Here is a 25,216-nt window from a genome sequence, read left to right as displayed (position 1 = left end):
AAATTTGTCAGCACCTTGTTTTGTAATCTTTGGTGAGAAAAGAAAATTAACTTTTCCTTCTTGGTTCTTTTAAAAAATAAAAATACTGAGAACTGAGGATCATGGAGGGAAACAATGACTTTTGTGTGTGAGTGGTAAGGATTTGGTACAGCCCTGCTAGAGGGTGACTTGATAACACCTGGAAAAACATAGAAAAGCATGCATACTTTTGACTTAGCAGTTCTACTTCTGGGTACTTTCATAAGACAAGCATCCTCAGACTATGGCTCATAGGCAAATCTGGTCTATTTTTATAAAGTTTTTTGGAACACAGCCACCCACCTGTTCTGTTACATATCACCTATGGCTCCTTGTATGTTACAAGGGCAGAGTTGAAGAATTGCAACACAGACCATGTGGCCCACAAAGCCCCCAGATTTATCTGGGCCTTTATAAAAGACATCTGCGGATGCCTGCTACGAAGTTATGAAAATGTCATTGGGTCACTCATGTGCTTCTTCAAAGGACAGGGCTTCTACACCCTCAGTCCCAAGCCTGTGACTGTAATGTAATGTCTTTAGGTTTTCAGGCCCAGAGATTGCTAAGTTCTGCTTGTTCAGCTCCATCTGGAGCCCGGGACCAAACCCTTCCAACGGCACAGTGTCCAAAGCAGCTGCTCACGTCATCTGGCTTCCCAGGGATGCAGTCTTCTCTCCTCTGCAATTCCTCACAGGAGTCCTGTTTGTTTCTCCTACGTAAATACTCAGAAATAAAAGTGCTCATTTTCCTTCCTTCCCTGAACTCTTTGAGACAATCCAGATCACCAAAACAGAGAAGAACAAGACTTGCCAAGCTCATTTCCCCTATCAAGGAGCACTGATTGTCTCTGGTGGCAGACCTCTCCTTCCATTTTGGGAAAAGGAGTCACATTTTTGTCTCAGAAGTGAATCATCCTTCCAAGAATGACCATGGTAGTTTCTGTATTTTCTTCACAGGAAGAAAAAAAAAAATAAGTTAAACATTTAATTCGGCACCCTGCTATACACATTCATTTTACAATGGAAAAAGCAAGAAGACTATTAAAAAATAATAGTAAAAAGAAAAGGCCTGGGGTGCCTGGGTGGCTGAGGTGGTTAAGCATCCAACTCTTGGTTTCAGCTCAGATCACCATGTTAGGGCCATGGGATCAAGCCCCGTTTCAGGCTCCGTGCTCAGAGTGGAGTCTGCTCAAGATTCTTTTCCCTTCCCTCTCCCTCTTCCTCTGCTCCTCCCCCTTCTCACATCTCTCTCTCTCTCTCTCTATCTCTAATATAAATAAATAAAATCTTTTTTAAAAAGGCCTAGTTCACAGGTGGTTTTGAGGGCCCATTAACATTGTCCAAACTAGCTTTTATAAACTCTAACATACTTCATAGATATACAATGAAATTATTATTAACAAAATTTGATATTCCAAAACAGCAAGTGGGAGTTACATATTGCAAAAGTTATCTATACAAAATGCCATAAATTTATTTTAAAGAATTAAGCTCACCCAAAGCAAATCCCACAAAAAGAATAAACCATACACATAAATAAATGTGTATGTATGCATCATTTCTCCCCAAAGGATAGCTTATGAAACTTTAATGAATGCATAAAACAGATAAAAACAGAGCTGTCCTTTTGAACACAGCCCTACCTTCTAGGTATCTCCAACTTCACAAAACTGGCCCACAGGACATCTCAGAAAGACCCTTGAGTTCTGCAGAATGAACAAAAAGAGGAAACTGTCAGTTCTCTAAATTACAGAAAGTTGATCCTGGAAGAACACTTAGGCAACATTTTGAGCCCATTCCTCATTTTCTAGATTAACAACTGATGACAAAAGAAAAGAAGTACTTTGCTCACAGCCATAGAAAGCTCATTGTTGAATTGACACAAGTTCAAGTTTAGATCGTATACTTAAAAAATTACCCCTCTCAACAACAACAAAAACAATAAAACTCAGAAACATGCCTGAGATGTGCCTTCTGAGAAGGCACAGAAGATTTTAGGTTCGCCTGACTGTCTGGGAAGCTTGCCTTTCTTCCTTTCTCTCTCTCTCTCTCTCTCTCTCGCCCTCTCTCTCTCTCTCTCTTTCTTTTTCTCTTTCTCTCTTTCTTTCCTTCTTAAGATTTTACCCATTTATTTTAGAGAGAGAAAGTGCAAGCAGGGAGAAGATTGGGGGAGAGGGAGAGGGAGATAGTCTCCAGCAGAGTACACTGAGCACAGAGCCTGCCACAGGGCCAGATCTCAGGACCCTGAGATCATGACCTGAGCCGAAACCAAGAGTCAGACGCTCAACCGACTGAGCCACCCAAGCACCCCTCCTGAGAGCTTTTAAGAGACCAGGTCACTCTACGCTGAGCAGGAGGCATCCAGCAGCACTCACACAGCTGCCAGGCCCTCACACCATTCATCACTCCCTTCTGAACCGCTTTCCAGACCTACCCTGGACTCTACTTCCTGACAGGTTGTATATTGTTTCCGTCTCTGAGCTCAGGGTTCATTTTTCTCCCATTTATGGCCCTGCTTTACCCTTTGGCAAAGCACTAACCATGCATCTCCCAGTTTGCCTGATCCAGCCCAGGCTATAAGCATTGGCACACTCATTCCCAATGGGTGGCCCCACTGAGATCTTTACCTTCCGAGCAGGACTCCAGCAAGACTGAGAGCGATTCTCTCCTGAAAGACCAGATGCCTACACCGTGCGAAGGAGATGTTAGGCTCTCTTGCCTCTCTCCCTAACACCCATTTACTGAATTTTGCCCTCCCAGCTGGAGGGTCGGCACGCACAGCCTCACCAGCAGATGACTCACATGCACACACATAAATACGGGTGCCTCTTACTTTGCTGGCAGGACCTGCCCTCATACTAATAATTAATATCACTTGGCACTTACAAAAGATCTTTCAGCTTTGAAAATGCTTCACAAGCTCATATTAATTGACCAGACTTGCCGGCTTCAAATATTTTCACTCTACCTCCCAAGCCTCTGGGTGTTTATCCATGCTACACCCATGCCCCATGCAGAACATTCAGCATCAACTCTGTCTTGGGAAGCTGTCGAGAGCTCAGGGCATCCCAGCTTTTCCAGCTTCGGATCCCCATAGATCCAGGCCACATGACTCCTTCTAACATACTCTTAAAGGAGCGCTGTCTCTAGGAGTTTCAGAGACACAGAGACAATGTACCTAGAGTTTTAAATTCAGAAAGATTGGGACTCAAAATCCAGAACACCTACTGAGAAAACTATCTGCCTCTGAGCCCTGGGTATTCCCTAGGTAGAACAGAGATGATAATACTCGAATGGGCTGTTATTAGGATGAAAGAAAGAATCCAATGGTTTCAGTGTGATACCCAGCACATAAGAGGTCACACTGATCATTTCATATTTTATATGCTAGTTAGGTCTAATTGTTACTATCAATTTAAAGATGGGAAACTGAGGCACAGAGAAATTTGAGTAACATGTATCAGCTTTCATGGAGAGTCACTGGGGGGAGCTGGGATTTGAGGCTGGACAGCTTGGCTGCAGAGCCTGACCTCTGATGACCACACTGCCCCACCTCTCAATAATGGCACCAAGGGATGGCAGAATCAGTACCACCACCACACCACGGAGGGTGGGCAAACTCTTCTGAATTCAGGATCCTGGTGAGGACAGATCCTAGTCTCTGCTGCCCTATGCACGGTCCCTCAGTGGTTTTCTGGTATTTGGATGAACAAAATCTTAGATGGGTTTTATATTTTTTGGAAATGTTAATAATTAACTATCAGAAGATTTTTCACTTTTTTTTTCTGTTTTCAGTAGGTTTTAGCCATTTGTGGGAAAAGAAAATTCTTGGAAACGGCCAATCTGAGTTGAGGCCCAGCTCCTCTCTTGTCTCTTTGGGTGGAAACTGTTTTCTCATCTGTAAAAATAGGTTCATAGCATCTTAAGGGAGTGCTGGAAAGGAAAAAAGATGATGTTAAGGTTCTCTGTCAAGTCAGAAGTTTTCAGAGTCCTTTCCTGTGTTATTTGTGACAACAAACAGAGTGATTTACTGAAGAGAATGCCCCCTTGGAAGAAGCAGACATGAACATTCCATAAATTCTCATCCCCACAAGGTCCTGGAGTTTTACCCAGCCTCCCTGAAAACTGGCGGTTCGGTCTCTTTCTTCGCTTTGGCGGAAATACCACAGTCTCTAACTTCTCCCGTTAACCTGTTTGGCCGCACGTGCTATTGCCAGATCCCAGGAGAAGCTGTAAGAAAAATCAAGATGAATAAAACACAGACCCTGCGAGGGAATACCCCACCATGGGATAGACACAATGATGGCAGAATCCTTGCTTGGGAAATAGAGCGATATTCTGTGAAGGGAGTCAGGAGAGATTTCAAGGAGGCAGACTGTGGGCTGGATTTTAATAATGGAAGAGGTGGGACGGGGTCGGGGGTGGTAGTGAGGGTCCAGAGGTGAGAAGGAGCTTCTGGGCGGAAGGAGTGGAGTATAGGAAGGAATGTGGAGCGTCATGATTTGGGCAACTGCTAACACTTATATTTGTTGGACCTCATTGTGTCAGGGAGAGGTGTTGGGGGGTGGACAGACTCAATCCAGAAGAGCCTTGCACTCCAGGAGCAACTCAGCAGCTTGAGATCATATTTCCTCCATGTGCAGAATGTCCAGAAATGTTATGTTGTGTGGACCCTGTCCCTCTGGATCCTAGAAGTTGTTGGTCCTCATACGCCTGTTTTCCTGACAAGACACTTCTCCCTTCAGGGAGTAACCCCCACCTCAGGCCCCGAGCTGGTCCTGCCCTTCCCCTGCAGCCACCCCCACCCGCAAGATACTCAAAGTGCTTACAGCAGCAGAGGGTGGGAGCTGCTCCCCAGAGTAGTGGAAAAATAAGCTGCTGAAAGGTTTATTTCCCCACTCAGAATATTTTTATAAAGCAAATGCACAAGGCTTGTCACCACACACACTCAGCTATTTTTAAGTTTCCTGACCAGATCTTCGGGATAAGCCTTTGGGGACGGTAAGTGGCGGCAGGGAAGTGGGCGTTGCTCTTGGCTTTGGGGAGACTGGGTCTTCTGGGAGCCCTTGAGTTTGGTTTGGCCAGAGAACATTTCTGGGGGAGGCAGTGGGGGTGAAGTGGAAGCAATTAGCCCCCTCGTCTGTTTACCTTATTCATCTTCTATGACTAGGAGGAGCTCCCACCCTTTGCCTTCAGAGGGCACAGGGGCTGCCAGGAGAAAGGAAGCTGGGGTTTCACCTCCTTCCATGCCACTGTGTCATGGATTCAGGGCACAAACAAGGGGGCCTTAATTGGTTTTGTACCATATGCTAGGCCTGGGTCATGACTCAGATGAACAGATTCCTTTCTCTTCTCCCACACTGACCAAACCTCAGCCAGATGGGGCTGGTGGGTGAAAGGTTGAAAAGCCAGAAAGGGCAAAGCCGTGTGAGTGATAGGGCATTCTCAGAGTTTCCAACAATGAGGTTTCTCAGCTCCTGAGGTCCCAAAATCCAGTCCACATACAAGGTCAAATGAAAATGATCCAGGTTTTGCTGGGAACTATGGTTGACTTTGTCACATTTTATCTAAATAACAGTGAAGTGGGGCGCCTGGGTGGCTCAGTGGGTTAAAGCCTCTGCCTTAGGCTCAGGTCATGATCCCAGGGTCCTGGGATCGAGCCCCGCATCGGGCTCTCTGCTCCGTGGGGAGCCTGCTTCCTCCTCTCTCTCTCTGCCCACCTCTCTGCCTACTTCTGATCTCTGTCAAATGAATACATAAAATCTTTAAAAAAAAATAACAGTGAAGTGTGGCTGTTTGTAAAGGAAAAGAAGTACTAGTGCATTCTTCATGCAAAGCAGGAGTCTTCAGATTGAATTGGCACAAAGACCTCAATAATAATTTGTGTGTTTCAATAGGGCTTACAAGTCGTGCGTCACCTTGGTGCTCCAGGCAGCCGGATAGGGTATGACAATGCCGTCCTCCTCAGTTTACACGTGAGATAACGTAATACCAACACCTAAATACAGAGCACTGTCAAGATGCAGATCTTCTGAATTCTAGACAAGACTTTACAAATGTAAATGCTTTAAAAAGCATGCTTCTTAATAAAAGTACGATGGAAGTTTCTCTGAAACTCATAAAGTGAAATAAATTGCTGAATGAAACAAAACCTGTAAATGTCACAACCAAGATCTCAAACTAAGTCTGTCTGGCACGAAATGGGTGGGTTGCTTTCCCCCCTACCCCCACCAACAACAGTGTTCTCCATACTCTTATTGTTGTTAACATTCAAATTTAATACTGTGTTCCCCCTCTGGACTGCAGAGATGTGGGGTGCTAACTTGCTCTGAGTATAGTTATTTTCAGCTCTCGCTTTATGTTCCTGTTCCCAGCTTCTGCTCCATGGCTCTGGCCACCTCATCACTACCTCTCCTGCCGTTCTTGCTTGCTCTGGTCTTCTCTTCCATAGCCCGAGCTCCACCCCTACAAGCATGTTGAGTGCACAAGAATCTGCAGTAACAGAAGGACAGGATCACCCATAGGGCCACTTAAAGTCAGGGGTAGATATCACTGCTGTGAAAGGTCATAGGCCATTTACCCTCCCTAGAGCTGTATTTCTTTGTGTCCCTGACCCTGTCCACCACAGTGCTGTGGGGACCTCTCCTCCCTTCCTCAGTTCTGGGATCCCCCATCAAATCTAGTTAGTGATTTAGACATTTCAGCTAGATGATGAAAATGACCTGACTTTAGCAAACAAATCACTTCAGGTTGCTTTTTTGTGTTATCCCTCCTCCCAGCTCTTCATCTCTAATCAGAAAGGAAAAATCTCAATCTGTTGCTCCTTCTTAGGAACAAAAAAAAAAAACTTTTCAGAGGCCCCCCCAAAAGCTTCACAGTCTTGTCCCATGTCCACCCCAAACCAATCAAGGGAATGGATTAAAAAAAAAAAAAAAAAAAACCACCAAGGATTTTCTTCTAGACCAAGAGATAGGGTCCCCCTCCCTAGCCTTATGCAGGAGGAGTGACATCTGAAAAAGATCAGAGCTGTAGATGCAAGCAAAGGGGAGGATGTATTTAGTTGATCGATATTCATCATTAGCTGCTGTAGCAACCCACAAATCTTAGTGACTTTGTGTTTTCTTAGTGACCTTTTTATTAAATTTATTTTTAGAAAAGTTTATTTCTCACTTACTCAGGGTCCGATGTAGGCCTGGTGGCCCTCCTAGGTAGCTCCCCCCGCCCCAAGCAGTGATTCAGGAATCCAGACCTTTCCCAGTCTGTGTTTCTGCCAACACAGAGCCTCCCCTTCCAACTGTGGGGATGATGGGCTAAGGGGAAGCACACATGAGACTTAACCACCTCCTCTGAAAGCGATCACATTGTTTCCATTCATATTTCATTGGTCAGAGTGAGTCACATGGTCCAGCCAAGTGCAGAGGAGGCTGGGACATGTCAAGGAGAACATGAGTATCAGTAACACTAGCAAATGATGGCATGGTGGGCAATTCACAGAACCATGAGCCCTGTTCCCTCAGCAAGAGAGTCATCTAAGGCAAGTCTCCACTCTTAACAAAACAAAAAACAATCAGAAGATCTGACATTATAATCACTTCTCAAATCTGTAACAGTTCCATAAACGTTTTAGCTCAGGTCTGTAGTATAATACCTGTGTTTCCCTCCTGGCCCAACCCTATTTCCCCAGCATTTTACTTAAAACATAAATTATGGTGTTGCAGACAGATTTTATTTTCCATTACCTAAAGAAAACACCAAGAATTAAAGCTTCTTTCTTTGATAACTTCCCATCTCTATTTGCTTTGATTTAACATACTTATATAAATTATACACTAACAGATCCTAGGGTAAGAATCCCATTTCCCTAAGTTAAAAAAAAAAAAAATCCTCCAAGCTATCTTTTTTTCAATTAAAAGTCTTCTTCTTCATCATTATCTTTCTTTTGGCAGACAAAGAAATATTACACCAGAGCTTTGCAGTCTGCTTCTCTTTGACTGAGGCTTGTCTGAGATGGAGCTAAAAATGAGGAACTTTGGATGGTTTCCAGTTGAATTCTATGGTTTTCTTCCTGTGTCAGCCTTTTGCCTCCAGAAAATTCTGGGGAAATTTAGTGTGGGCCATGGCTGAAAGGAAATTAAAGGTTCCAATTCTGTCCCTACTAGACAGCACACCTTGTTGCTCGGCCATAGCTGGTGGAAAGGAACGAGTGCCTTGAATTGGTTCAAAGACCCAAAGACATTATCAAGCTCTTAGTGCACATCCTGAGGCCAAGAACTGGAAATAGGAAATTGAAAGAAACAGTTTATGACTCAAATGAGCATTTCTTGAGTGGATTTTTTAACGTTCCAAAATGTCATTTTTAATACCTCCCTGTCATAATGGAAGTTACCATTCACTTCCACGAAAGGCACAGGCCTCAATGTCAGGCTGAAGTTAATCAGGAGAATTGCATTTGTACCCAACTTTACTATGACTAGCTCTGGGACCTTGAGATTAATAGTCCCCTCTATGAGTCTATTCCCTCACCAAATATAAGATGAATTTAGGGTCCCATCCAATGTAAGGGACAATGTCTCACTTATCTCTCTGTCCCAGCACTTGGCACAGGGTCTAATTCCCAATAGTATAATTAATCATTATAAAATGATTCATGAATGAGATTGTATTAGTCTGCCCAGGCTACCATTATAAAATACCACAAAATGGGTGGCGTACACAACAGAAATTTATTTTCTCCCAATTCTGGAGGCCAGGAATCCATATTAAGGTGTCATTAGGGTTGTTTCTACTGGGGTCTCACTTCGTGGCTTGCAGATGGCTACCTTCTCACTGCGTCCTCACATGGCCTCTTCTCTTTGCATGCACAGAGAGAGAAAGGGAGAGATCCCTGGTGTGTCTTCGCTTTTTTTAAGGACACCAGTTACCAAATTAAGGCCCTACCTTCTGACTTCATTTAACCTTAACTGCCTCCCTAGGAATACAATCATGTTAAGGGTAGGTCTTCAGTGTAGGAATTTGGGAATGAGAGAAGGACACAATTCAGTCCACAACAGAAACCTATGATTTCTCTCTTTATACCTTATCATGGAAGAAAAAGATCTTAATGCATTACATTTTTATGATAGGCTTTACATGCTATTCTCCTGTGATATGTTATTATCAACATTATCAAAAGTAAAGAATTGTCACTGCAGGTAAATCAGAAATATTTGGATGATTAAGCTTTAAAGACAAATCTAATGCAGTTTTCACTGTGGAGGGAAGTCTCCAGTTCTGCTAGCCTTGGAGTATGTATGATAAACCTGTCTCACATGCATTTCATCACAGAACTGACAATTAGATCCCTTTGTGTACCTACTGACAAAATAGGTTTTATATCCTTGATATAATGTATCTTAAAATATTTAGAGGCTGTTTATTTGATGCCTGCAATTGAATTATAAAAGTTTATAAGGACCCTGTGACTTTACTAAAATTGAAATTGGCAACAATGTGATGCAGGAGGATCTTATGTTTATCCAGATCCTTTCACCCCTGTTCAGGTGTAGGTTTCAAGGCAGAACTGATATTGAATGAAAAGGAACAGAAAGAGAGTGTGTGTATGTGTGTGAGAGAGGCAGAGAAAGAGCTAGAGAGGAAACAGCAGCGAAGTCCATTATTCATCCTATTGTGAAAGCTGCCTGTGAAATCAAAGTGCAGATCTCACGTCCTTAGAAAGCTGTTCTAGTATCGATCAAGGCTGCTCATAGCGTGTGTACAGAGAAATGACTTAAGCACAAATGAGAGCCCCAGGGGCAACACAAGATAGAAGACCTTTCTTTCTTTTTTTTTTTTTTTAATATTTATTTGACAGAGAGATCACAAGTAGGCAGAGAGGCAGGCAGAGAGAGAGGGGGAAGCGGGCTTCCCGCTGAGCAGAGAGCCCGATGTGGGGCTCGATCCCAGGACCCTGAGATCATAACCCTGGCCAAAGGCAGAGGCCTAACCTACTGAGCCACCCAGGTGCCCCAGAAGACCTTTCTTTACTATTTAATGAAGGTAATCACATGAATATAAAATATGTAATTATTGTATTGGGATTATAATGTGGTATATTCTAATCTTTAACATTTATATAAAAGTAATGCAGTCTATTGTTACCATGACAAATCCTATTTGAGAGGTGGCTGCATTTACCGAAAATCTACCACATCTCACATGCATTTCATACGGCGTTAGGGACCCTAGCTGCAACTGCTCTCCAATTATTTTGGCAGTATATATTCTACTTTAAAGATAAATGAATTACTTTTCAAGTTTATCTGAAAGTGAATGTTTAAATTCACCTTTGAGCACTGATTGTGCCTTTGTCAGGGGGAGGGAGGATCCAATGCTTTAGTGAATATTTTGTTTCTCAAAGATACGTTCAAAATTCCATTTTACTTCAAGATGACAAAAAAATAAACTGTTCTTTGCATAATAGCATAAAGTTGGTCATCGTTGCAGATAGATGGGCAGCTCTGCAGACCTTTCATGAAACCCATTATGTGACTTTTCCTTTCTTAGGAGCTTCAGGTGAGTTCTGGACCAAAGGCAGGGAGAATTATGCTAGCAGTAATATCTCTCTTATGCTGATTCCTTGGGCCAGACAGTTTACTAATTCCTTTACATATTTTAACCCTTTAATCCTTGCAGCAACCTTATGAGATATGCTCTGTTATTATTCTCACTTTACAGAGGAGTGAACAAAGACGCAGAGAAGCAACCTATCCAGAGTCACAAAGCTGGTACGTAATTGAACCCGGATTCAAACTCAGGGATCTTGGTGAGCACTCTCACTGGGAAGAGAGTAGTTGGCTTTTGCATTATAGTGACACATTGAGAGTGGCAAGCAGGTGGAGGAGGGTGGATGGGGGTTAAAAAAAGTAGATAGGCAATTGGCAACCCAGTTGAAGGGTTTTCCAGTCATAATTGATCTTGATAGGGTTCAGAGGGCCCATATTTCACAAAACTCCATCCTGAGGCTGGTGGCACATATTAATAAAATAACAAATTTTTTTCTTCTGTGTATTGATTGCTTAGGCTGTGCTAATAAGTTCCTTATATATGGTCCTGACTTATTCCTTGGAACAATGTAGAGTGCCAATGAAGAAGGAAATAAGAGATCAACACTTGATCAAGTATATTGAGTTTAGGCCTTAGGGTTTGGTGCAAGGGAGAGAATCCAATGAATTGAGACTTGGGTTGGAAAGCTGTGAGGTGGATAGAAGAAAAAGGTTCCTGAGTGAGGTAAGAAAGTGGTGAGTGGATTTTGTCAGACTCTGGCATTGTGGATCATGGTGACCCTGGGGCATCTTAAGGACAGGACTGAGCCTCCAAAATTGGCCATATGATTGGACCCAATGCTTCATATCATGGTGGAGCAGGCTTGGCCGACTCCATGGAAGAAGAAAATACTTTCAGGGACAGGTGTCACAAAGAAGCTTGTTGTTGGCACTACCAGAGGTGACACTAGGCCATTTCATCATATCACCACCTAATATGGAGGCTTACTTTAAGCATCTTGAAAGAAAGGGCACAATGAAGGGAATACAAGACAACATCTATTTAAAATGAAATTTGGAAATTAAAACAAGGGTCAGAAGATCACAAGATTATAGCAACTCTGTTTCTCACCTCTCTATTAAGATAATAATAGCTCAATTCAATTTCATGCCAAAATAAATCTGACTTTGTGAAAATTTTAATTTCTGATGTAATCTATGTTAGGTATGCATATGAATTACAGTTAAAAGGATGGAATATTAAAGGGGGTCTGGGTGGCTCAGTGGGTAAGTGTCTGCCTTCTTCTCAGGTCATGATCCCAGGGTCCTTGGATTGAGCTCAGCATTGGGCTCCCTGCTCATTGGGGTCTGCTTTTCACTCTCTGTCTGCCGCTCCCCTCTACTTGTGATCTCTCTCTCTCCCTCTCTCTCTCTTAAATAAATAAAATCTTTTTTTTAAAGGATGGATAATAAAATAGAAACTTAACAAAATAAGCTAACATCATGACAGTTGAGTGATTTTTTTTTTCTGGACTATACTTCTTATACATATTTGAAATGAGACAAATGTAATTGTTTTTCACTCCATGGGTATCATGTAAAACTAACTATATGTACACAAAAACACACACACACACATTCATTCATATACATATGTACACTAAAGTGCATACTACTAAAAGTCAGAATCAAAATCAAAGTCCCCTGCCCTTGAGGGCAACAGGTAATGCTCTGGCATCCAAGGAGTTGATAGCCCGAGGGAAAGGGAGTGGGTAGGAACAACAACAGGAAGAAGAAAAAAAAAAAAAAAAAAAAAACCCAGCTCCTAATGGCAAAGCTACAACCGCAGCAACAGTGTGCCAAGTTGGAATGTTTGGAGAACACTAATCTTTAGATAATAAACCCATTATATTTGCATCTCAGAATACCAGCCTTTCACAGGGTAACTTGAGCTCCCTAATTCTCCTTGTGCAGAAGAACAGGAACAACTGGGCATCCTTTTAGGCAAACTTGGGTTTCAGCCTGTCTTCCCGAGCCTCACACTTTCCTAGGACGCACAACTCCAAATTTTATGAACTACCTTTTGTGTTGGTGAAAGATCTGCTTCCATCTGTGTTCGTTTTACCGGGCTACCTTTCCTCTAAATGACAACCTCAGCAAATTGTTGCTAGGCAGTTTTAAGTTTGTTATTCCTCTGTAACTCCTAGAGCCATGATCTACCTTCTGCCATCTGCATTTCTCACATGAGTAGCAATAGCCAAGCCTTGTTGCTACAGACCAGATATAGAAAGATGCATCCGAAACTCAGAGACCGCATCACCTCTTCAGAACGACACTAAAACAAGAGCCCCTACGTTTATTAATAAGGCACACAAAGCTTTTTGGATCTGGCCCCTATTTATCGTTCTAGCCACATCTCTTGCAACTCCCACATGCACAGATGCTACCTTCCAGCCAATCTGGGCAACTTACACCTCCCTGAAGGCATCGAGCCTTCATGTCCCCTGTCACCTCGCAAGTGTGGCCTCTGCTTTCGGTGCTCCTTCCCACACATCACCCAGCAAGGAAGCACCTACACTTCTCCATCCTTGGCTCAGGCATATCGCCCACTCTTGGAAGTGTTTGTTCACCACCGTCACCTACCTCCAAATTGGCTTTATTTTTAATCCCCCCTGTTCTTCCACTTGCCTCCACCCCGTCATGGAAAACATCTATTATTGAATTTAATGAAGGGGGGGGATTCGGAGGGGGAGACCAACAATGAGAGACTGTGGATTCTGAGAAACAACTAAGGGTTTTAGAGGGGAGGGGGTGGGGGGATGGTTGAGCCCGGTGATGGATATTGAGGAGGGCATCTATTGCTGGGAGTCTGGGTGTTCTACACAAACAATGAATCATGGAACACTGCATCAAAAACCAATGATGTACTGTATGGTGACTAACATAACATAATAATAAAAAAATGAATTTAGAAGAGGAGATGCTCTATTATATAATTCAAAGCTGATATCATCAACTTCCTACTGTGTCCCTCCCTTAGTCCTGATGGACAGAACATGTCCCATTCATATATGAATCCGTAGGTCCTTGTATATGACTTGGCTCTGAGCTGGGACTCAATGTGTGCTTGCCAAATTAATGGGAGAACAAGATGGTAAGTGAGAAATAGGGTTGTGGAGACTCAAGGAGCTCTCCATTCTAATCAAGATGAATGTGATAGATCCTCTGAAATGAAACACAACAACATGTAATTCAAATCATCTACACTGTGTAAACAGACTCCCTTCCTCAAAAGCATAGATATTTCCATTGTACTCCTCTTAGGCTTTTGTGACTGAGCTGCAATTTTTCTTCTATCTCGTCTCACACTCCAGAAAATTTTTTTTCAGTTAAACTGAATTTCCTTTAGTGTCTGGAATGCACCATCTTTGTACTTCCTTCCCGCACGTGCATGTGTTCCCTATTCCACTCAATGCTTCCCCCATCCCAAATCTTTGGCCTTAATGAATTCTATTGATTTTTTCAGGTCTCAGTATAGACACGGCATTCTAGAGAATAGTAGCCTTATCTAATATGTGAACCATTGTTAGATTCATTTTCTCTGTTTTCCCATAGAATCCCATTTTCTTCCAAAATGTTATGATGGGTCCAAGAAAGGGAGCAACCCAGACAGTCAAGAACCATTTGAATAGGCTTTAAGAGAGGTACCAGGCGCAGTGGTGAAAACCCAGCAGAGGTGGTACAGAAAGTGGTGACCTCCTAAATGACCAGCTAGAGGACATGCATTCTTCCCTGTCATTCATGCTGGAGAAACATCCCCACAACAGAGAAGGGGGCAAAGGGAGGTCATCATGAATTCACAGAACACTTCATTATTTATCTTCAAACAGCTGCTAGGGCCAGAGCACTCTCTGATGTCAACTCACAACAGTACTAATCTCAGAACCTTTCTCTGCCCAGCTCACCTCTACACTCTGACTCAGTTTTGCTCCTGAAGCAATCAGAAACAGAATTTTTGATATTCGAAAGGATAAGTAAGAGTATAAAGTGGAGAAATAGAATAAAAAAAAAAAAAAAAAACCTCATCAAAGAACACCCACATTTACACCCCCTACCTACTATGGGCTTCCTGATCTGAGAAGGGGAAAAGCTTAAATTTTAGTAAAGTATAGTATTTTGACCACTAAAGGGGATAGGACATTTTGATTACTCAAAGTTATATTGTGGTTTAAAACGGATAGAAGTCACATTTTCTCTAAGGGTGAGCAGATCAGCTGTTGGGTTACCAGGGATTTTCATCCAAGGAGGCAGGGATAGAAGAGGAAAAATACACTCACTTTCTTTCTTTTTTTTTTTTTTAAGATTTTATTTATCTATTTGACAGAGAGAAAGAGAGCGAGAGCGAGAGAGAGAGAGAGAGAGAAAGCACAAGCAAGGGGAGCGGCAGGAGAGGGTTAAACAGAGCAGGGAGTCTGACTCAGGGCTCAATCCCAGGATCATGACCTAAGCCAAAGGCAGACACCTAACCAACTGAGCCACCCAGTGCCCCAAATACAGTCACTTTCTGATTGTACCACACCCTATCTACTCATCCAATATGCTAGGAACAGAAGAAAGGGAGGGAGGGAGAAGAAGTGTTTCAGCGTGGACATTGTCCCATCAGCACAAACAGCTGTTTTGGTAATTTTGTTTCTACCTTGGAGAAGATGACTCAAGAAGTCATGGCTCTCTCGCAATAGCCAGTAAGAGCCTTGAGTTGACTGATTTTCCACTATATATCTTCTAATCATATTCTTTGGTGCCCACTTGGAAACCGTTCTATGTACAGTAGAAAGAATCCGCTGACCAGCTGTAATGAGCACTCACCCCCATGGGGTAATCATAGTTCTTTCTGGGTGTGAGTGAGTAAAATGCTATTCTGCTTTAGGCTGTAGTCACCTGCAGATATGTGGGGGATGAGTGTGCTCAGTTGGTAACTTCTACATATGCTGACAAAATAGAACAGGCATGGGAAAGTTTCATTCCAGTGGACCTCTTAGATGGCCTCTCCATTTAAACGCTCCCCCTTTCCACACCCCTAAAATTTTTTCACAATCTGGTGAGTTGTTTTGTTTCTTTTTTTATTTTTTTAAAGATTTTATTTATCTATTTGGCAGAGAGAGAGAAATCACAAGTAGGCAGAGAGACAGGCAGAGAGAGAGGGGAAGCAGGCTCCCCACTGAGCAGACAGCCTGATGCAGGGCTCTATCCCAGAACCCTGAGATCATGACCTGAGCTGAATGCAGAGGCTGAACCCACTGAGCCACCCAGGTGCCCCTGTTTCTTTTTTTAAATCACTACCACACTAAGTCTCTTATTTGGCAGGTGCTTTGCATGTCATCTCTTAGTTGAGCATCACCACAGTCCTTTAAGTTATGTATCAGTGTCTCTTATTTTACAGATGACACAAAGGGGCAAGTAAACTTCAAGAACTCAGTAAAAGATACAACCAACAATCTATCCCCAAGCCCACTACACCTAGTTCTCTCACCTCTCTGTATTGTCTCTTTTGGCAAGAAACAGAAGGAAATTTTCTGAATTATGAAAGCCCTCTTTCTTTACCTCTGGGTTGTAGAAAACCTATACCCACCTAGTGACAGGGAATGGCCTCCCACCCTGCCTATCTAACTCTACAACCTGTAAAATCTATTTCAGCATTTGAATGGAAAGCTGTGAAAGCTCCAGCTGAGGTCCGTTCCAACACTCCATTTTCACTCATCAGTGGAAAACAGCTTCTAGAATCAGCTGAAGCTGGCAGGTTGTCCTTATGGACAAAGCCCATAAGGCATTAGAGATGCCCAGGATACCTTGGCTCAGTCCACCTGGATACAGAGCTTTCCAAAAGAGAGCAAATTTGCCCTGTTTGACAAGCAGGAAGAAGATTCCAAGAGCTCTCATCATATCCAAAGTAGTTTGGACTCCAGTCTCTAAGAAAACTGCCATCATACGAATCCCATGGCATATAATTACACTTGAAGGAATCCCCTGCCCTAAGAGAATCCTAGGATCAGCAGGAAACTTTACTCACGAAGCTACATGTTTCTGTATCTAAGTTAATTCTCTTAATGTTTATGGATTCTCCTTATGGTTCAAATACCTATGAATCATGTTGATTATTGACTTTCACATCCTCCCAGTAGATTTAGCCTGAGCAACTAATATTCTTTTTGCCAAATGACGCTTTCTTGAAGCACAAAAAGACTTCTAAAGAAAAGTCTATGGGCGGTCCATCAGAAAAAGAAAAAAAAATGCATTTATTTTCCAATTCACAGATTTTAGAGATAGAAAAGATGCTTTTTTAAAATGGCTCTTTAATAAGATATTCATGTTGCGGCTGGAGTAAATTTAATCTTCAATGCCCCTCAGGAAAAAAAAAAAATCAGAGATCTAGTATAATCTTCCTGTGGGGTAATGTTTTTATAATCTAGAGCACCATGGAAACATAAATCTATGCATATAATGCCCATCCATTTGTAATTTTTCACCCACTAAACCTAATACCTACATTAAGCAGTGCTGCTTCCAGGAGAAAAGACCCTCGAGATTAAGAGTCTGTAAAACAAAACAAAACACAAAACTAATTTTAGCCTCTCAGAGTTTCAAAATGGCAATGTTTTTCATTTATTTCGTGTCATCAGTCTTGAAGACCTCGATTAGATCTCCCTCCTATAGAAGTCTTCCTTAAACATCCCCCTAACTGCAGAGCTCTTTCCAGGTGGGTGGGCTTGCTTGCTTGCTTGCTTTCCAAAATATTTAATACACACTGACATATTGTCTTTGCAAATCATTTCATGTGTCAGTAAATCTATAAGCTTCTCAAGAGCAGAGAAAAGGGCAAAAGCATTGAACTATGAGAGAAGTCCAGCCTTCCCAGTGGCTTTCCATGTGATTTTAAATAGATCACTTCTTAGCTACACCATTTGTTCTCATTTATAAAAAGATTATTTGGTCTCCAAGGCCCCATACAATTTTAATATGCAATGGTTTTATGATGAACTGTATCACAGTAGCCATTTATCCCAAACTCTCCTCGCGGGATGTATAAAGCCTAGGTTCACCAGCTGTAACCACCATCAAAGCAGTGATACCATGTCAGCCTTCCTTGATTCCAATGTCTATTACTGTGGGACATGCAAAGAAGAGCTCAGAAGCTATTCCATCAAAGGAACGAATAGTTACTTTGTAAATGGACTGGCATTTATTAAACACATAGACTATTCCAGATATAAAATGTGCCTTGCCTATGTAGTCTTCAGAACACAAGTGAAGTAGACACAGTAATTCCAATTTAACTAAGAAAGATGATGGAGGTTCATAGAGAATCAGTGATTTGTTCAAGGTGCCACAGTTGGTGGCCAGCTTGGCACCGAAGGCCGTCTGGCTCGTTTGCACGTACTTTCTCTGCACCATTCTACCACAAGTCTCTAAGCCTGTCTGCAAAACAGTGTGCACACCCACGCTGCTGTATTTTGTGCTACTATAAGGAAAGGGCTTATTTATGCTGAACTGATCAGGATGGCAACAGTACTCAGCCCTAATTTGATGAACAAAGAATTAGGGGAGAGGTCGGGTTTCCCACCAAACCCTCCCAGGCACATGGGCAAGCCAGAATGAAGTTGCAAAAGGGGCTGGGAAAGCATGCAAGATGAGATGATGGTGCTTTAGGTTTGTGATCAGGAAAGCCTGCGGCTCCTGCTATCGCTGCCAGGCCTGCAGATTAAGTTTCTTTCTTTCCTTCTTCAAAAGCAAGAATGCTGAGACCCTAAACTTGTTTTCTTTCAAATGTTATAAGCCTTTCAGGAAACAGCTTTCTCTGGGAACCTGCTCATTACAGAAAGCCCCTTGAAGAAGTGCCAAAACATAGTTAGCAGGGAGAGGGGAGGGGCGGGGAAAATGTTGGGTTGATTCAGCAGAGCCATTTGATGGTGAAAATGCTTTTATCAAGAAAGCAGAGAATAGCCTGGTGCCTTCTCAACCATGCAGAGCACACAGACTCCTGGGAAAGGAACTCACATTGGGGAGAACTGTGTAGCTGGAAACAGATTTCTGAAACTTAAGGGCGATATTAAACTTAATAATTATAATAATAGTTCCTATGTACTGAGGACTCCAGGCATGGAGATCAGGGCTTTCTACTGTATTTAATCTCATAGCCACTCTGGATAGATGTAATTACCTTTATAAAGGAAAAAAATCGAGGCTCGGAGAATAGAAAGGACTTGCAAATCTCACATAGGTAGGACATGGCCAAGGTATTATTCGAAGCCCAGCCTGCCAACAAAGTTCACATTACACTGTCTCATCTTTCAGTATCTGAGGAAAGGAAGCTCTGGGCCATGAGGCCAGTTTAAAACAAAGTAGTATTCAGGATGGAGAAATTGGAGGAGCATGTTCATGAGTTAGGATTCCACATGGAACCACCCTGAGGTCACTCTATTTTTAACAGTGAAAAAGAAAGACCTGGAGCCCTAGGGTACATGACTATTGCCATTCCCACGTGTCCAAGTTTACAGGACATGGATGAGAAAAGTGCCACTGATCTCTGAGCATATTCCACATGTATAGGCATCAGGACTTGGAAACTATCCCCAGAATCATTTCCTGAAAAGTTCCTTGGAGGAAAAAAAATGGGAGGGCATGGGGCCATTGGTGGAAAGCAAATATCTTGGGCTTTTGAGTTAGACAGTTCTAGCTGTGCATGTTGGCTCTGACATGTATTAGTTCTCTGGTTATGGGCAAGTGGAATAAGCTTTTAGAATCTTGATTTCCGGATCTGTGAAGTGGATCTAAGAAGTGTTTACCTTGTAGGGGTACCTTGTAGAGGTCAGAGACATTGTACAACAGTGACTAAAGAGTAATCATTGCAAAGCGATCCCGTGATTATTGGGGGGTTTCATGGTTTTTATCGCTGATGTTGATATTATTCTTGGTATGGTTGTGGCTGTTGTAATTATAATTATTAGTAGTAGCATTTCAGAAAGCATATAGGCACATGGGCATGGATTGATTCCTCATACTAAGTAATAATTAAGGACTTAATTTAGAGTAATAACTAATCAAAACAATGACATATGATATTTACTGAGTGACTGCTATGTGACAGGCTTGCTTCTTAGTACTTTCACGTCTTATGTCATGTAATCCACACAGTCACCCTACTTGGTAATGAACACAATGTTATTTACTCAGAAGGTGGGAAAACTGAGGTATAGAGAAGTTAAGTAATGTCTTCCAAAGTCACACAGAGAGAGAATTTGGGCAAGGATTCTTACCCAGGAAATCTGACTCAGGCAAGTTTCCTGTGAGCACTTAAGAGTGGGAATTGTCTATATCATGTATTTACACACTAGGTTCTGCAGATCCCTAGGAGCTGCCAAATGTTAAGAAAAATCCATATGAGATGGACTATGGTCTACATATTCATATCTGCATAGTTGCTCTTACTACTTTTATATGTTGAATTTTCATAAGAGATCTCATTTAAATAAAGGATTTTGTGGCTGACAAGCATTAAGTAATTTGGTCTAGATAGAGCGTTCTTCATGAGATAGAAGTCCATGGGGTTCTGGCACAGTTGGGTCAGTTAGGACCCCAGACTGGTGGGGAACAACCATATTTAACACCATGTTGACTTTCACTTAATTTGTACAAGGTCTGACCCTATTTATGGTGGAACTAACATGTGATTCTTCTCAATTGGGAAGGAACATAGGGATAGCTTGGGTAAGGCAGACTTCACCACCCCCAGTGGGGCACTAAATAACCTGATAGTTTCAGCACTCTCTTTATGAACAGCAGCCCTGCAGCTAATTTCCTGGTGGCCTTTGTCTAATGGAGGGAAAGATATCTGGAGCTCCAAAGATGCTTGGTTGGCAGACATTGCTGGGATAGTTGGTTGGTGTAAGTTAGAATGAATTATCATTATAATATTATTTATTATTCTCTTTTAACACTGAGATGATTTTAAAGTACTTTTCCATATCTCTGTACCTCTTGAAATTTCCCCCTAAAATGTCCATTGTTAAAAAAAAAAAAAAAGAAGATAAGGGTGAATTCTGTGACAGGGAATGGCCTTAAAAGAATAGAGGGGTGTCCTTAAAGCAGTAATCTCAAGAGTTCTCAGCCATCTCATATTATATCTTTAAAAAGTCAAAATGACCACCATACACATGACTGAGGTTCAAATTTTGAGAAACCCAGTCTTCATTCCTTTCATATCTAAGAGCTCATTCAATGGATGGAGAGGTGAGGACCACAGGCATCAACTGCAGCACACCTTGATTAGTTTATTCAGAGAAGGAAGACTTGATCACTTTTCTCCATGGTCCCTGGGGACAAAGAACACTCTGAATGGATGATCCTTCTTCTGGGTTCCCAAGAGAAGACAATAGCCTGGGATCATCTCAGAATTATCATTGCACTCCCCAACTACAGACTCACCCTATTATAGGAAAAGGAGTCTCAGGTGCTGGTCATTTGCTCACTATGGGGATGAATCATTATTTCCCAAAGTCAGCTCCTTCCACTCTATCTGTGTATCTTTTGTCATTGAATGGCACCATTCTGATCCTAAGCTAACCAAATCAGAAATCCATTGTGGATGGTGCCTTCTCAGGCTCCTCTCCATTACCATCCAAAGCTAGCTCGTCCTCTGGTCCATTCTTCTTCCCTGGCCCATCCTGCGTCATCCATTGACTGTGCAATTGCTGCCTGTACACGTGCACTTCCTACCCATTCTCCAGGCTGCCGTCGTAATGAGATTTCCAGAGCATTTGTGTGACAACTCATTCTCCTCCATAAATACTTCAGTGGCTCTCCATTACCCAGTTCAGTGCTGTACAAACTTTTACACTGCGGAACCTCTCCTTCAAGTGAAAGTTACAAGGATACATAATACAAATGGAAAGACATAAAATTAGAACAGCTCTGCTTTAAGTTAAAGAAGAGAAGCAAAGCACTAAAGCATCCCTTCAACTGAAACACATACACACACACACACACACACACGCACCAGGAGGCCTGGTCCAGAAACAGCTCCCAGGGAGATGAGGGATTCAAAGGAGTTCAGTTGGAAAGTCACTATCCTGTGGCTAATACCTGAGTTTTCATAGTTCTCAAGTAAGGCAACACGCATGATATAGTAGGCTTCTCTGGGGCCCACCTTATCCTCTCAGCTCATCTGTAATTGGAGCTATCACCATGATAGAGCAGTCCCACTCACCTAATGCTACCCTCTGGACCAACCCTCAGCTGATGAGGAAAGGTGCTATTGGGTACATCCTGCAGGCACCCATCTGTAAGGGGAATTCTGCAAATTTCTCAAAGGCCCTGATGAAATGGAGCCCCTCTGACTCATGATGTACCCTCAAACTGGCTTTTCTTTCTTGCCTGCCTCCCTTTGCCTGCTCCCTGACCATCCCATTCTCAGGATGGTTCTCCAGGGAATATCCCAGTTTTGCAACCAGAAGTCCTGCATCCCAAGACCCCCCTCTGTTGTGGCCAAATCAGGATTGTTGGTCACTCTTATGATTCTCTTCCAGATAGTCTCACCCAAGTCATTGTCTTGGGCTCTGCTTTTGGGAGGAGTCCACACTAAGATCTATTAAGCCATGCTGGAAAGCAAGTCTTTTTATTAGGACTACCAGAACTGGAATCAGATGGAATCTTTGGCATTTAACAACTATGCTGCTAGAAGCAAGTTACCTTGCTTCTATAAACCTTAATTTCCTTATCTGGAAAATATGGATCGAATATCTGCCTTTAGTAGGTATGGGTATGCTTTCATCTCTTTTCCACATTATTAACTAGCATATAGTTGCAGAATAACTACTACATTCTCTGCGACTAGATACAGCCATGTGACTAACTTCTGGACAACAGGATGCAAGCAGAAATATTGTGGATTAGTTCCCAGAAAGTTTTCTTAGAAAACTTCTAATATACTCCCATGACCCTCTTTCTTTTATCCCTTCTTCCTCGCTGCTGACTAGAATGCAAACAAGATACCTAGAGCTAGAGTCACTGAATTTGGGCTATGACATGGCCTGGGGCATGAATATGAAGGCTCAATGAAAAATAAGCCCAGGTACCTGACACAGTCTTATACCAGAGCCACCGTCATACCCCGGAACTCCAGATTTGCACATGAGAAAAACACATGTGTATCTTGTTTATGTCATTGTTGCTGAGGGATGGGAGAAATGCAAATATTATTCTCAGCCAAATTTAACCCTAGTTGAAACACTAATTCTTTATGTTTTTGTGAGGATTAAGAGATATTTAGTGTGTAAAGCATTTAGCATAGCACATAGATGGCATTCATTATTGACTGCGTTTGTGGTGGTGAGAGTGACGTGGAAGGTGGGAAGCGCATTAAGGATACTCAGCTGCGAGCAGTTTTTCATTGTTTTTCATTTTTCAACCAAGCTTTCTAGTCTAGTCTGACATTCCTTCCAGATACAACAGACGACTCATATCTCTTCATTCCCCAAATACACTGCAAACACCGATTCCTCCTGGTATTTACAATTCTCTTCTCTCTGCCCAGGCTATCGTTTCTCATCTGCTCCACCTGTTGACTCTGGTTCAGCCTTCAGGGCTCTGCCAGACTCACTCCCCTAGCTCCCTGGGAAGGACTAAGCACTCGCATCTGTGCTCCCACAATGCACTGCACGTCATCTCCCTGCAGAGCGTCCATTGCATTGGGTCCCCATGAGCTATAAGCTTTCCCAGCCTGGAAGCAATTCCTCTCCACAGCCTTCCTCATTTCCTGGTTTTCACCCCAAATTCTGTCCATTTTTTCCAGCTTCATCAGAATTCAAGTTGTGAGTGTGATACACATCTCTTATACCAGAAAAATGCAATGTGCCTTGATCATTTTGTGTTGTTTCTCCAAGAAAATGTGGCTTCCAAAACCTAATAGGCAGTGTCCCTGACCTCTTAATGAGATGTTTCAAAGGACCACAGTTCTGAAGATGCCACCTTGTACAGAAGAGTTGCTTTGGGAATGAAACCTAGTGAATGAAGATAAGCAGCTCTAAACTGATGTTTACTCACAACACATTTGACACCAAATACTTCATGTCTTTTCTAACACCACTTCTCCAACTCTCCAACACCAGCTGGGTATATCCTACAATTCAATTCACTTCTGACCCTATAGCATCAGATCTCGTAACATAAGGACTCAGTCCTACAAGACTGCCCCCAGTTCAAATGCCAGTCCCAGGCTGTCATCAATACTTTTGAACAGCCAACTATAAACTCGGGAGGTTCCCACAACCAACCCCCTCCTCAGGTTCAGTAATTTGCTAGAATGATTCGCAGAACTCAGGAAAGCATTTGCTTACTATTACTGGTTTATTACAAAGGGTACAAGGTTCTCAGAAACACCCAAATTGAAGCGTTGCATAGGGCAAAGTATGAGGGGTGGGTGCAAGGACATTCTGTGCCCTTCCCAGGTGCACCACTCTCCCAGCAGCTTTATGTGCTCACCAATCCAGAAGCTCTTCAAGCCCCATCTTTTAGAGGTTTTTATGGAGGTTCGATTACATAGGCATGATTGATTAAATCTTTGGCTATCAGTAATTAGCTCTATTTCCAGCCCTCTCTCCTCTGCAGAGGTTGGGAATGGGACTCAAAGTCCCAAGCTACAAATTATGTTTTGGTCTTTCTGGGAGCCAATCCCCATACTTAAGCTATCTTGAGGCTCCCAGCCACTAATATCTCATTAGCATACAAAAGATACTCTTATCACTCTAGAGATTCCAAGAATTTTAGGAGTTGTGTGCCAGGAATCAGGAACGAAGACCAAATATATGTATATCTTATTTATTACAGTGACTAACTTCTCCATCTTGGTCAACTGGTATAAATTACTTCAGAATAGTGAGACTGTGCTTAAGGACAAACAGGGAGTAAAACTCAGAGCTAAATTTATAGCCAGTGCTTTCTGATGCCAACGATAATACCACATCACAAGTCTGCCTCCAAAGCAACTCACATCATCATCACATCATAATAATAATGATAAGAATGACAACAAAAGCTAATATTTATTGAATGCATATTAGATGCCAGAAAAGAAGCTAAGCACTTCATAATGATTATTTCATTTTGTTCTTACTCTATATACATATCTATGGCATGAACTCTTTTTTCTCCCCATTTTATAGATAAAGAAACAGATCTGGAATGTTAGTGTGACTTGCCTAAAGTCACAGAATGAGTAAGTGGTAAAGTAGAAATGTGAGCTCAGATTCATCAGGCAGAAAAGCAAAAGCTCTCACCAGTTTGCCAGAATGCATTTTTCTGGAGGTCATGTCCAGCTCAAATTTAGCTTTCATTTTTAACCTCAAGGGATAATTAACTGCCCCCTCTTCTCCTCACACAGTATTGGGTACACCCCTTTCTTACCCCACTCACCACGTTGTATTATAGTTATTAGTGTAAACATCTGTCTCCTCTGCTTGTCTGAATGTCTACTGAATCACATTGTGCATTGTTTATATGTCCAGGGCCTGGTTGAATGGCTTACATAAAATAATCATTCATTCAATTTATCAAGTGACAATGGGCACATAATAAATTCTTCTTGAATTGAAATGGGCCTTGAGCTCTCTACCTGTAAAATGGGGACTG

The sequence above is a fragment of the Enhydra lutris genome, unplaced genomic scaffold, assembly GCF_002288905.1.
Source record: "Enhydra lutris kenyoni isolate GAN:26980312 unplaced genomic scaffold, ASM228890v2 scaffoldscaffold13, whole genome shotgun sequence".
Lineage (NCBI taxonomy): Eukaryota > Metazoa > Chordata > Mammalia > Carnivora > Mustelidae > Enhydra > Enhydra lutris.
This window is presented reverse-complemented; position numbering follows the sequence as displayed.